This window comes from Ranitomeya imitator, chromosome 5 (assembly GCF_032444005.1).
Source record: "Ranitomeya imitator isolate aRanImi1 chromosome 5, aRanImi1.pri, whole genome shotgun sequence".
NCBI classification, from domain to species: Eukaryota; Metazoa; Chordata; class Amphibia; order Anura; family Dendrobatidae; genus Ranitomeya; species Ranitomeya imitator.
The window spans coordinates 644,227,391-644,239,961 of NC_091286.1; positions in this window are offsets into that span (position 1 = coordinate 644,227,391).

The following is a 12,571-nucleotide window of genomic DNA, read 5'->3' on the forward strand; positions in this document are numbered from 1 at the left end:
TACCACGTCTTCTGTCCTGTATATATACACTGCACAGTACCACTCCTCCTGTATATATACACTGCACAGTACCACTCCTCCTGTATATATACACTGCACAGTACCACTCCTCCTGTATATATACACTGCACAGTACCACTCCTCCTGTATATATACACTGCACAGTACCACTCCTCCTGTATATATACACTGCACAGTACCACTCCTCCTGTATATATACACTGCACAGTACCGCTCCTCCTGTATATATACACTGCACAGTACCGCTCCTCCTGTATATATACACTGCACAGTACCGCTCCTCCTGTATATATACACTGCACAGTACCACTCCTCCTGTATATATACACTGCACAGTACCACTCCTCCTGTATATATACACTGCACAGTACCACTCCTCCTGTATATATACACTGCACAGTACCGCTCCTCCTGTATATATACACTGCAGAATTTACAATAGCTGTCACTCATTGTACTATACCTATATTTCTCTGCTGTGTCTGGGCATCATGAATTGTGGTATGTGTTAAAGGGGGGGCCCACTGAGACTCTTTTGCCCGGGGCCCTCAAAAACCTGGAGCCGGCCCTGCCTGGGCCGCAGTGAAAAAGTGTTACGCGGACCTCTACGTACTGGGTGACCTTTATATTACTGACATATTGGGGATCTGTGTTCGGGCTCCTTTTTAGGGTACCCTTGAGGGAAATTCTGCAGCAGGTATCTTCGTAAAAATAAAAAAAGGCGCGGGCCTGCTGTACATTTTTGACATTTGCAAAGGTTGAAATATGCACTGGCATCCACAGAATAAATTGACTTCACATCCACAGCAACCAGCGCTGCAGATTTATTTCGCCGCACAATTTCTCAACACCTCATGCACAACGCTGGTTTGTATAATGCAGCAGATTTTCTGCAAATGTACGCACAACAGAAAATCTTCTGCATGGGGACATAGTCTTACACATGGGAACAAATTCATGTGTTTCAAAGATTTTGGGCGTTTTTTGTTTCTCCATTTTGTGGCCTTTTTCTACATACATTTTACATTGCATATGGAGAAACACACACCCTGGCCAGAGCATGCTGCTCTATGAGAAAACACAAAATACATGATAGTCAAAGAGCAGAATCCTGAGGAAAAATAGACAGTAATCTACTATTCATGCTGTGTATAATCCAATTTTGGGTGTCCTACAAGATGCACAACAAAAAAACTGAATATTGGCCTGAAAACTGCTAGTCTAAATATACCCTAAACCCAGACTTGGGCCTTGAGCTGACATTTTTTGCATGGGGCTGCTTACTTAGACACTCATATGGCACTATATTGCCACGCCGCCTACAGAGACATCTATAGGACGTATTTGTCAAAATTGTGCCTATAAAATCAGAAAAAAAACTGTACTAATTGCCCCTGGTAACTAATCCCAAGATAGATGTAATTCTTCTAGAGCAGATGATGAAATACAAGCTACTTCTGGGATTGGTTGCTATGGGCAACGAGGCCTAAAAACGGTTTTGATAAATGAAGCCTGATGGTTGTGTGCTGTGTTTCCATAGAGTCACAGGTGTAAAAGCACAAGGCACGTCCATACTGCTATAGCCATGGTACTAACTCACAGTTTCATATAATTTACAGCAGTAATATCACAATTAGTAATATCACAATTACTGTATGTAACCCCTTTCTCATGTTGAGCACCATGGAATTAATGGTACTCTATAAATAAATAAATAATAATAATAACTGTGGCCAAATGCACTATATGGCAGCAGCAGATTATCGTCTCTACGGCGTCCCCATAAAATGAACCTGTCACCAGGGTTGTGCTCAGTAACATGCATACTACATACATACAACATACATACCACATATCTACTACATACATACATACATACATACTACATACATACAACAGACTGTACATACTACATACATACATACAACACACACTACATACATACTACATACATGCTATATACATGCTACATACATACTACATACAATACATTCATACATTACATACAATACAGACATACAGTACATATAACATAGGTTACATACTCACCATTACTTGTCATTTTGATCCCCGAAGCCAGTGTCATCTGTAAAAAAGATTAAAATAACAAACAACCAATATACTCCCTGTCCGCAGAAATCCACGAGTGTCCCACGACGATCTCCCGTGGAGAACGGCAGCATCAACTGATGCGACCGCTCTCTAGGGGCCCCAGGAATACAATGATGGGAGGAAGGTATCCTTCCGCACTGTATTTCTCCGCCGCTGTAAAAAAAATAGTCCCTAGTCTCACTTTTGGCATTGCTGTGTGAGAAATTTGTCTACGCAGCAATTGCCATAAAGTGAGACGTTGAACTATAGTAACCTCAGTGATGCACTTCAGGAGCCATTGTCTCCTGTCAGTGTGTCACTGAGGGTCCTATAGAGCAGTGACATCACCCGATGTCACTGTTCTATAGGGGAGATCGTCGTGGGACACTCGCTATTAATTGGACTACGGCGGACAGGTAGTATACGGTTTATTATTTTACGGTTTTTGCAAGCGCTGAAGTATGGTAAGTATGGTTAAATGAAGAATATTAAAATACTTTTTTCCTAATGTGTGTGTGTTTTATTAACCCTGGATTAATAATGGATAGGCGTCTTATTTGACGCTTCTCCGTTATTAACCCGGCTTGATGTCACCTTACAATAGCAAGGTGACATTAACCCCTTATCACCCCATATCCCACCGCTACACGGGAGTGGGAAGAGAGGGGCTAAGTGCGGGAATTGACACATTTTACTGATGCGCCATTTCTGGGGCGGCTGGTGACTGGTATTTGTAGCCGGGAGGGGGGGGGGGGGGGGGCAATATCCATGGCCCCTCTCTAGGCTATGAATATCAGCCCGCAGCTGTTTGCATAGCCTTTCTGGCTATAAAATATAGGGGGACCCCACGTCATTTTTGGGGGGGGTCCCCCTATTTTAATAGCCAGTAAAGGCTACGCAGACAGCTGCGGGCTGATATTCATAGCAGGCTACAAATATTGGCCCCCGGCCGTCGACTTTCCCCCTCTGGCACAGAAAATTGCGCGAGAGCCCACGCCTTTTTTTTCGTTTTTTTTAAATTAAACGCTCATTAAGGACTCTTTCACACTTGCGTCGGGCCGCCGTACCGACGCACGTTGTGAAAATTGTGCATGACGTGGGGAGCGGATGCAGTTTTTCAACGCATCCGCTGCCCATTCTGAAGTCCGGAGAGACGCGGTAGAAAATGGCGGACGTGACGGACAAAAAAATGTTCACTTGAACGTTTTTTCGTGCCGACTGTCCGCCAAAACACAACGGATCCGTTGCATGATGGACGCGACGTGTGGCCATCCATCACAATCTGTCGCTAATACATGTCTATGGGTAAAAAGCGCATCCTGCGGTCACATTTGCAGGATCCGTTTTTTCCCGCCGGATCCGTTTCTTTCTCATAGAGTTGTGTTAGCGCCGGATTGCGCCTGATGGCAACACGTTTCATCTGTTTTTTTGCCAGATCCATAAAAAAAAACTTTCTGCCGGACAGAAAACACATACAGATGAACGGTTTTTCTGTCTGGTGAAAAAACGTACAGCGACGGATCCGGCAAAAAACGGATGAAACGTGTGGCCATCAGGCGCAATCTGGCGCTAATACAAATAGATCGGGTATTTGGGGACGCACCGAGTATCGCGGGTGTTCGAGTCTCTGCTCCGCATGTTTTGTGACTGAGCCAAACCACATGGGCATTGCCTGTGTTTGGCAGGCAATGCGCCATGTTTTTTTTTTTGCTAACAGCTGGGTGGGGACTCGAGCACCCGCGATACTCAGTGCGTCCTTGAACATCCGATGCAAACTCGAGTAGTGACCCCTTTCACTTTTGAGGCTATTCTTCCTTAGGCCGAGATAAAAAATATTCTATATGAAAAATTGATGATTTTTCATGCATATGGTATTCAGTATGTAATCCGTATGACAATTTTCTACATTCTTATAGCCAGTTGCGTACCATGAATGGTGGCAGGCCATGCGACTGCTATGGGGCCCGGTGTAGGCTTCCACATCGGAACCCTCCTCTGCCCATCATCGTGAGCTATGATGGTGGAGGAGGGAGCGTCAGCTGACGCTTCCTCCCACATCATTTTTCCAACTGCATCTGATGTGCTTTATAATCTATGGAGGACTGTGGGGATTGCATTATATTCTATGGAGAACGATGGGGAGTGCATTATATTCTATGAGGGCCATAGGGGTTACATTATATTCTATGGATAACCATGGGGGGTCCATTATATTCTATGGAGGACATGCTGAGAGCATTATGATGTTCGTCCTTCGTTTTTGAAGATGACCATGAATTCAGGGTTAGAAGAGAATTAGTAGTTGTGGGTCCGGAGGTGGCTGATGAGTCCAATTCAGGCCCTGAAGGTTCGCCCACATACTTGACATAAGGAAGCAGATGTGGTCAGTGCACCAGATTCTACTTGTGCCTTGCATACAGCGCGCTTTCTTTTTGCGTCACAGATTTTCCTATCTTCAGCTACACGTGCTCCTGAGGTGATCCTGCCCCGCCAACCTGGACAATCCAGGGCAAGCTCTTCTCATTCATTGGTGTTGACTTCCAGGTTTTTGTGAGACACCTTAATGCAGTCTTTATAGCGCTTCTTCTGCCCCCCAACTGCTCGCTTTCCTTGGCACAGTTCTCCGTACAGCAGTTGTTTAGGCAGTCGGCTGTCAGGCATTCGGACCACATGTCCAGCCCACCTAGCTTGGACTTTCAGCAGGAGAGTGTAAATGCTGCAGAGCCCAGTTTGTTACTGAATTGCCATGTCCGGGACATTGTCTTGCCACCTGATGTGGAGGAGTCTGCGGAGGCAACTCATGTGGAAATGATTAAGCTGTTTAGCATGCCGGCTGTACACTGTCCAGGTCTCGCTAGCATAGAGAAGTGTGGTGAGGACCACTGCGTAGTAGACCTTCAGCTTGGTGGTAAGGCTGAGTCCCCTTCATTCCCAGACGTTCTTACTCAGTCTCCCGAAGGCGGCACTGACTTTGGCGACTCTGTTATTAACCTCAGCGTCTATGGTTACTTCACGGGAAAGTGTGCTGCCTAAGTAGGTGAAGTTATCGACTGCTTTGAGGTTTTGCTCCTTCACCGTGATACGTGGCTCCTTGTACAGTTTTCTTGGAACCGGTTGATACATGACTTCGTTTTTTTCTAATGTTGATCTCCAGACCAAAACAGGCTTGCGAAAAACAGTCCATTTCATGCTGCATCTGCTGTTCCGTGCTAGCGTTAAGTGCACAGTCATCAGCAAATAATAATTCACGGATAACAGTCTCATGCACTTTCGTAACCGCCTTCAGGCATTTTGGGTTGAATAGCTTGCCATCAGTCCTGTACCTAACCTGGATTCTATCTTCACAGTTGTTAAAGGCATCACTTAACATTGCAGAGAACAGCATACTGAACAGGGTTGGAGCAAGCACACAGCCTTGTTTTACTCCGTTTGTTACTGGGAAAGCCTCAGATACGTCTCCATCATTCCGAACCTTCACCATCATGCCATCATGGAACTGCCGGACGACTGAGGTGAACTTGCTCGTGCAGCCGAATTTTGCCATGATCTTCCACAGGCCGTCTCTACTGACTGTGTCGAAAGCCTTGGTCAAATCAACAAAAGTTACCTAAAGGTCACAGTGTTGCTCCTGGCACTTTTCCTGAAGTTGACGTGCTGAAAAGACCATATCTACTGTTCCACGTTTAGCACGAAAACCACACTGGCTTTCGGGTAATAGGCCTTGCTCAAGGTGATGTAAAAGGCAGTTGAGCAAGAGACGAGCCAATATCTTGCCTGCAGTGGACAGAAGGGAGATGCCTCGATGGTTGTCACAAGATTGGTGATTACCTTTCCTCTTGTATATGTGAATTATGCTGGCATCTTTCATCTGTTGCGGAACCTGTTCCTTTGTCCACATATATTGGAATAGTTTGGTCACCGTACGCAGCAGGTATAGCATCATTTCCGGGTGCTTTTCCACAAGAAAGTTGTTTTACTGCTTTCCTGGCTTCATCTCCACTTGGAAGAACATCAAGCTCCTTGTTGATTTCTACCTGGGGCAGGCGAGCAATAGCCTCATCATTGATATTGGCAGGTCGATTAAGAATATTATTAAAGTGCTCAGCCCACTCTTCCAGAATTTGTTTCTTTTCTGTCAGCAGCTTAGTTCCATCTGCGTTAAGCAGAGATGAAGCGCTTGATGACTGGGGTCCATATACAGCTTTGAGCGCATCGTAGAAGCGTTTCTGGTCATGGGTATCTGCATAGCCCTGAACTTCGTCGGCCCTCTTGCTAAACCAGATATCCTGCATCTCGCGTAGCTTGATTTGTACCTTTCTTTTTATGTTGGTAAAGGCACCTTTCTTAGCTAACGACGTGGGGTCATTTTGATACACCTTGTACCGCTGATGTTTCTCTTCTAGGAGTGACTTTATTTCCTTGTCGTTTTCATCGAACCAGTCTTGATTATTTCTGCCTGCTGATCCGAGATGCTCCAGAGGAGTAATATAAACAGCATCTCTCAGAATTGTCCACTGTTCCTCAACAGGATGCGGAGCCAGCACTTAGACACAATGAGGCCATGGTCAGTCCAGCAGTCTGCACCGCACATGGCCCTCCTCACTCCAAAGTCCATCTCATCCCTTTTCCTGGCAATGATGTAATCAATGAGATGCCAATGCCTCGAGCGTGGGTGCATCCATGATGTCTTCTTGCATGTGGGTAAGCAGAATAAAGTGTTGGTGATGACAAGGTCATGTGTGGCACACATCTTGAGGAGCAGCAGGCCATTACTGTTACACTTGCCAGTGCCATTATATTGTATGGAGGACCATGTGGAGTGCATTATATTCTATGGAGGACCAGGGAGAGTGCATTATACAGTATGGAGGACAAAATGGTGCATTATACCATATGGAGGACCATGGGGAGTGCATTATACTATATGGAGGATCATGGGGAGTACATTAAATTCTATGGAGGACCATGTTGAGAGCATTATATTCTATGGAAGACCATGGTAAGAGCATTATATTCTATGGAGGACCATGGTGAAAGCATTATATTCTATTGTATTGAGGGCTAGTTCGGGCCATTACAATATTTGGAGGGCTATGCTGGGGTCATTATACTGTATGCAAGCAATTTTACAGTGTAGAGGTTTGTGTGGGGTCCATCATACTGTGTGGAGGGCTGTGTGGGGGCCATTATATTGTATTGAGGGCTAGTGCAGGCCATTATACAGTGTGGGGCCATTATAGTGTATGTAGGCCCATTGTAGTGCATGGAGGGCTGTGTGGGAGTCACAGTTGGATGATCATACTTGATGGGGTCACCATACTTTGCCTTGGGAGATGATGTGGGGTACAGTATGATCATTATACTCTGCATGTGGAGGTTATTGTTGAAGATTTCACCATGGTGGAATCATACTGTGATTGGGGGCCAATTTTGTTGGCATCATAATTTATGGTGCAACAAAAGAAGAATCTAGGGCTATGTAGGAGGAAATTTACTTTGTAAAAGCTGCAAAGTTGTGAGATATGCTGTTCTATGGCCAATGATTTCTATGTACACCCCTGCTTATGGCATCTCTTTTATACACACAGTGGCCATGAATTTGCAAGAACTTGCATCTACTTTTTTGTAAAAAAAAATGCAGCAGAGAAAAATGCAGACTTTATGCCACCCAACAACATGGCCTGACGCTGCACATTTTTACTGTGGATTTTACTCTTAGCAATTGCAAAGTGCCACAAATCCACAGTATTATTCCAACCTGAAACTATACAGTGGGGAAAAAAGTATTTAGTCAACCACCAATTGTGCATGTTCTCCCACTTATAAGATAAGACAAGCCTGTGATTTACATCATAGGGAGACCACAACTATGAGAGTCAAAATGAGAAAACAATCCAGAAAATCACCTTGTGTGATTTGGCAAGATTTATTTTGCAAATTATGGTGGAAAATAAGTGTTTGGTCACCAAAAAACATGCAAGATTTCTGGCTCTCACAGACCTGTAACTTCCTCTTTGAGAGGCTCCTCTGTCCTCCTCTCATTACCTGTAGTAATGGCGCCTGTTTGAACTTGTTATCAGTATAAAAGACACCTGTCCACAACCTCAAACAGTCACACTCCAAACTCCACTATGATGAAGACCAAAGAGCTGTCAAAGGACACCAGAAACAAATTGTAGCCCTACACCAGGCTGGGAAGACTGAATCTGCAATAGGCAAGCAGCTTGGTGTGATGAAATCAACGGTGGGAGCAATAATAAGAAAATGGAAGACATACAAGACCACTGATAATCTCCCTTGATCTGGGGCTCCATGCAAGATCTCACCCCGTGGGGTCAAAATGATCACAAGAATGGTGAGCAGCAATCCCAGAACCATACTTGGGACCTAGTGAATGACCAGCAAAGAGCTGGGACCACCGTAACAAAGGCTAATATCAGTAACACACTACGCTGCCAGAGACTCAGATCCTGCAGTGCCAGACGTGTCCCCCTGCTTAAGCCAGTACATGTCCGGGCCCATCTGAAGTTTGCTAGAGAGCATTTAGATTATCCAGAAGAGTATTGGGAAGATGTCATATGGTCTGATGAAACCAAAGTAGAACTGTTTGGTAGAAACAAAACTCGTCGTGTTTGGAGGAGACAGAATTCTGAGCTGCATCGAAAGAACACCATACCTACTGTCAATCATGGGGGTGCCATCATCATGCTTTGGGGCTGTTTCTCTGCAAAGGGACCAGGATGACTGATCCGTGTACATGAAAGAATGAAGGGGCCATGTATCGTGAGATTTTGAGTGCAAACCTCCTTCCATCAGCAGGGGCATTGAAGATAAAATGTGGATTTCAGCATGATAATGATCCCAAGCACACCACCAGGGCAATAAAGGAGTGGCTTCGTAAGAAGAATATGAATGTCCTGGAGTGGCCTAGCCAGTCTCCAGATCTCAACCTCATAGAAAACCTTTGGAGGGAGTTGAAAATACTTATTTTCCACCATAATTTGCAAAATATATCTTACCAAATCAGACAAGGTGATTTTCTGAATTTGTTTTCTCATTTTGACTCTCATAGTTGTGGTCTACCTATGATGATGTGCTGCATCAATTTTTTGGAATGCACTACCCAGGTTAATTTGATTCAATCCCCACAGTTTTAAGCGTGCCCTAAAAAGGCATTTGTTCAGACTGGCCTACCGCCTCAATATATTAACCTAAATATCTCTGTGTGGCCCATTCAACATTTTTGCCATAACCAGGTTCCTCATATCATGTTCTCACATATTTTATGCATTTAATAGCTCTCTGCGTCTGTACTGTTACATACTTATATATTCACAAAAAAATGCTCATAATTACTAAACCCATCCATCTGAAGGGCACGGCACCACTACATATCATATCATCTCACTAGCAGGTGACCAAATAAATTCAATGATCTCCTCAGTGGTACTATGATAAAACCAATTTTTTATTATTAATCAAGATTAAAAGACAAAGTATACATTCTAAGAAGGGTACATAGTCCAAAAAGAGGGACTTTATTTCCTGGGATATTTTCCATCTTGGCGTTGCCTTCAAAATGCCATCTTGGCGTTACCTTCAAAATTCCATCTTGGCGTTACCTTCAAAATTCCATCTTGGTGTTAGCTTCAACATTCCATCTTGACGTTACCTTCAACATTCCATCTTGGCGTTGCCTTCAACATTCCATCTTGGCGTTGCCTTCAATATTCAATCTTTCCATTACCTTCAATATTCCATCTTGGCGTTACCTTCAACATTCCCCAAAAAATCATAGTTTGTTGAGGCCGAACCCAATGACCACCCTCGTTGGACAGATAGTTATGTTTTTGGGGAGCTCCCTTGTTTCTATGGTGTTGGGGAGGTTAGTGCAGGTTCACAATACCTAAATATAAGAGATATGGAGAGAAACCAAAGGCGTGGGATGCCTTTATGGTGCGGTCTGTAACATCGTATCTATAAGACCATCCAATACATTGCCATATATTCCATGGTTTATCAACAACCAGTTCCTGGGACCTATTATGAGAGTACATGCGTATATTTCACTGGACACACTGAAACGATCATGTAAATGACTTGTATTGGTAAAATACAAAGCAATGAATTGCTTGGGGGAGAAGAAACAATGGCTTCTATGGAGACAATGGGGGATCTTTAATTGAGGAAGAAGAGAAAGTATAAAGGAGCAGAGCCTATATAGGAAGGAGAGCACTTTGCACATGAAAGAAGAGATAATGGAGAATCTTCTTAAGGGACCAGTGAATTGTCAATCACATTGACTACTTTTACAAATAATTATATGATTGGAGATTTTGATGAGTGATATCTTGAACAGTTGCTATAAAAGATATGACCCAGCCAAGTACGAACCAGCCTGGCAGCTGATGTAAAGATTGAAGAGGCTGATCAAACCTCCCAGTGATCTAAAATTAACGAAAGGCTGGAAAATCCTTTTATTTAATATGGAACAAATGGTCTTTATCTGACATCTAGCCTAAAGGTGGTCACACACATTAGACTAAAGTTGGCTGAACTTGACCATTTTGGTGGGATTGGCTGATCAACTAATGTGTATTTGATGTTCATTCAACATTCATTTGGCTTATGCTGGGGGAAAAAAGGATTAGGTATATTGAATTTCAACATGACCAGTCCTTTTTTTTTCTCAAAGAAGACAAGACGGAGGTGTCTGACAACAACTTTACTACAATCCCCTCATTCACAACCCAAGTATATGTGGAGTTCAGAGGAGCCATTCATTCAGCCAACGGCTACTGTAAGGACACCTTAAGGACTATGGCTATGGTTTAGCCCTGTGCATAGAGCCCCTACAGCAGTGTTCCCCAACTCCAGTCCTCAAGAGCCACACACAGGTCATGTTTTCAGGATTTCCTCAGTATTTCCCAGGTGAAAATTGTTTCACCTGGACAGCCAAAAATTGCATCACTTCAGTACTACGGAAATCCTGAAAACGTGACCTGTGTGTGGCTCTTGAGGACCAGAGTTGGGGACCACTGCCCTACAGCATTGCATGGATGATGTAGAATTTGCAAGTACACGCGTGGTCAAAATTGTGGTACCCCTCGTTGACAGAAAAACCCACAATGGTCACAGAAATAACTTGAATGTGAAAAAATAATAATAAATACAAAATCTATGAAAATGAACAAATGAAACTGCTGCAGTTGTCTCGTGTTTGAAGGTTGCCTCTTCCAGACGGCATGTTTTAGCTCTTTCCAAGGATTTAGGTCAGGGCTCATAGAAGACCACTTCATTCAGAATAGTCCAATATTTTCCTCTTAGCCATTCTTGGGTGTTTTTAGCTGTGTGTTTTGGGTCATTACCCTGTTGCAAGACCCATGGCCTGCGACTGAGACCAAGCTTTCTGACACTGGGCAGCACATTTCTCTCTAGCATCCCTTGAAAGTCTTGAGGTTTCATTGTACCCTGCACAGATTCTTGACACCCTGTGCCAGATGCAGCAAAGCAGCCTCAGAACATAACAGAGCCTCCTCCATGTTTCACAGTAGGCACAGTGTTCTTTTCTTGATATGCTTCATTTTTCCATCTGTGAATATGGAGCTGATGTGCCTTGCCATTTTTTGTCTCTTCTGTCCATAGGACATTCTCCCAGAAGCTTTGTGGCTTTTCAGGGGTACTATCATTTCTGTCCAGGCCTATTTCATGAGTTTTATTTTTTTTTTAATTCTGTGAAAGCATGGTTGAAAAGCAATGTCTGACTTTCATTTGTTCATTTTCATAGATCTTTTATTTATTATTACTTTTGTCAGATTCAAGTTATTTCTGTGACCATTGTGGGTTTTTCTGTCATTAAACGAGGGGTACCAACAATTTTCACCATGTGTGTTTATAGCCATACTGCCTCTATGCACCACTTCCTCCATTGGACTCCATGAGTGTATATATATTTCTGTGCGTGAACCCTTTTTTTAATGAATCTTTAATAACACCCCTATGGAATTCTGTTGGTCCATACTTGTACCTCCAAATATCTCCAATTTTATATGAAGGCAAATTACTTTAACCCCTTTCTGCCATTAGACGTACTATTGCGTCCATGTGGGGTGGGCTTTACTTCCCAAGGACGCAATAGTACGTCATATGCGATCGGCAGCGCTCACGGGGGGAGCGCCGCCGATCGCGGCCGGGTGTCAGCTGTTTATCGCAGCTGACATCCGGCACTATGTGCCAGGAGCGGTCACGGACCGCCCCCGGCACATTAACCCCCGGCACACCGCGATCAAAGATGATCGCGATGTGCCGGCGGTACAGGGAAGCACCGCGCAGGGAGGGGGCTCCCTGCGGGCTTCCCTGAGCCCCCCGCAGCAACGCGATGTGATCGCGTTGCTGCGAGGGTCTCACCTCCCTCCCTGCTCCCTCCAGCCCCGGATCCAAGATGGCCGCGGATCCGGAT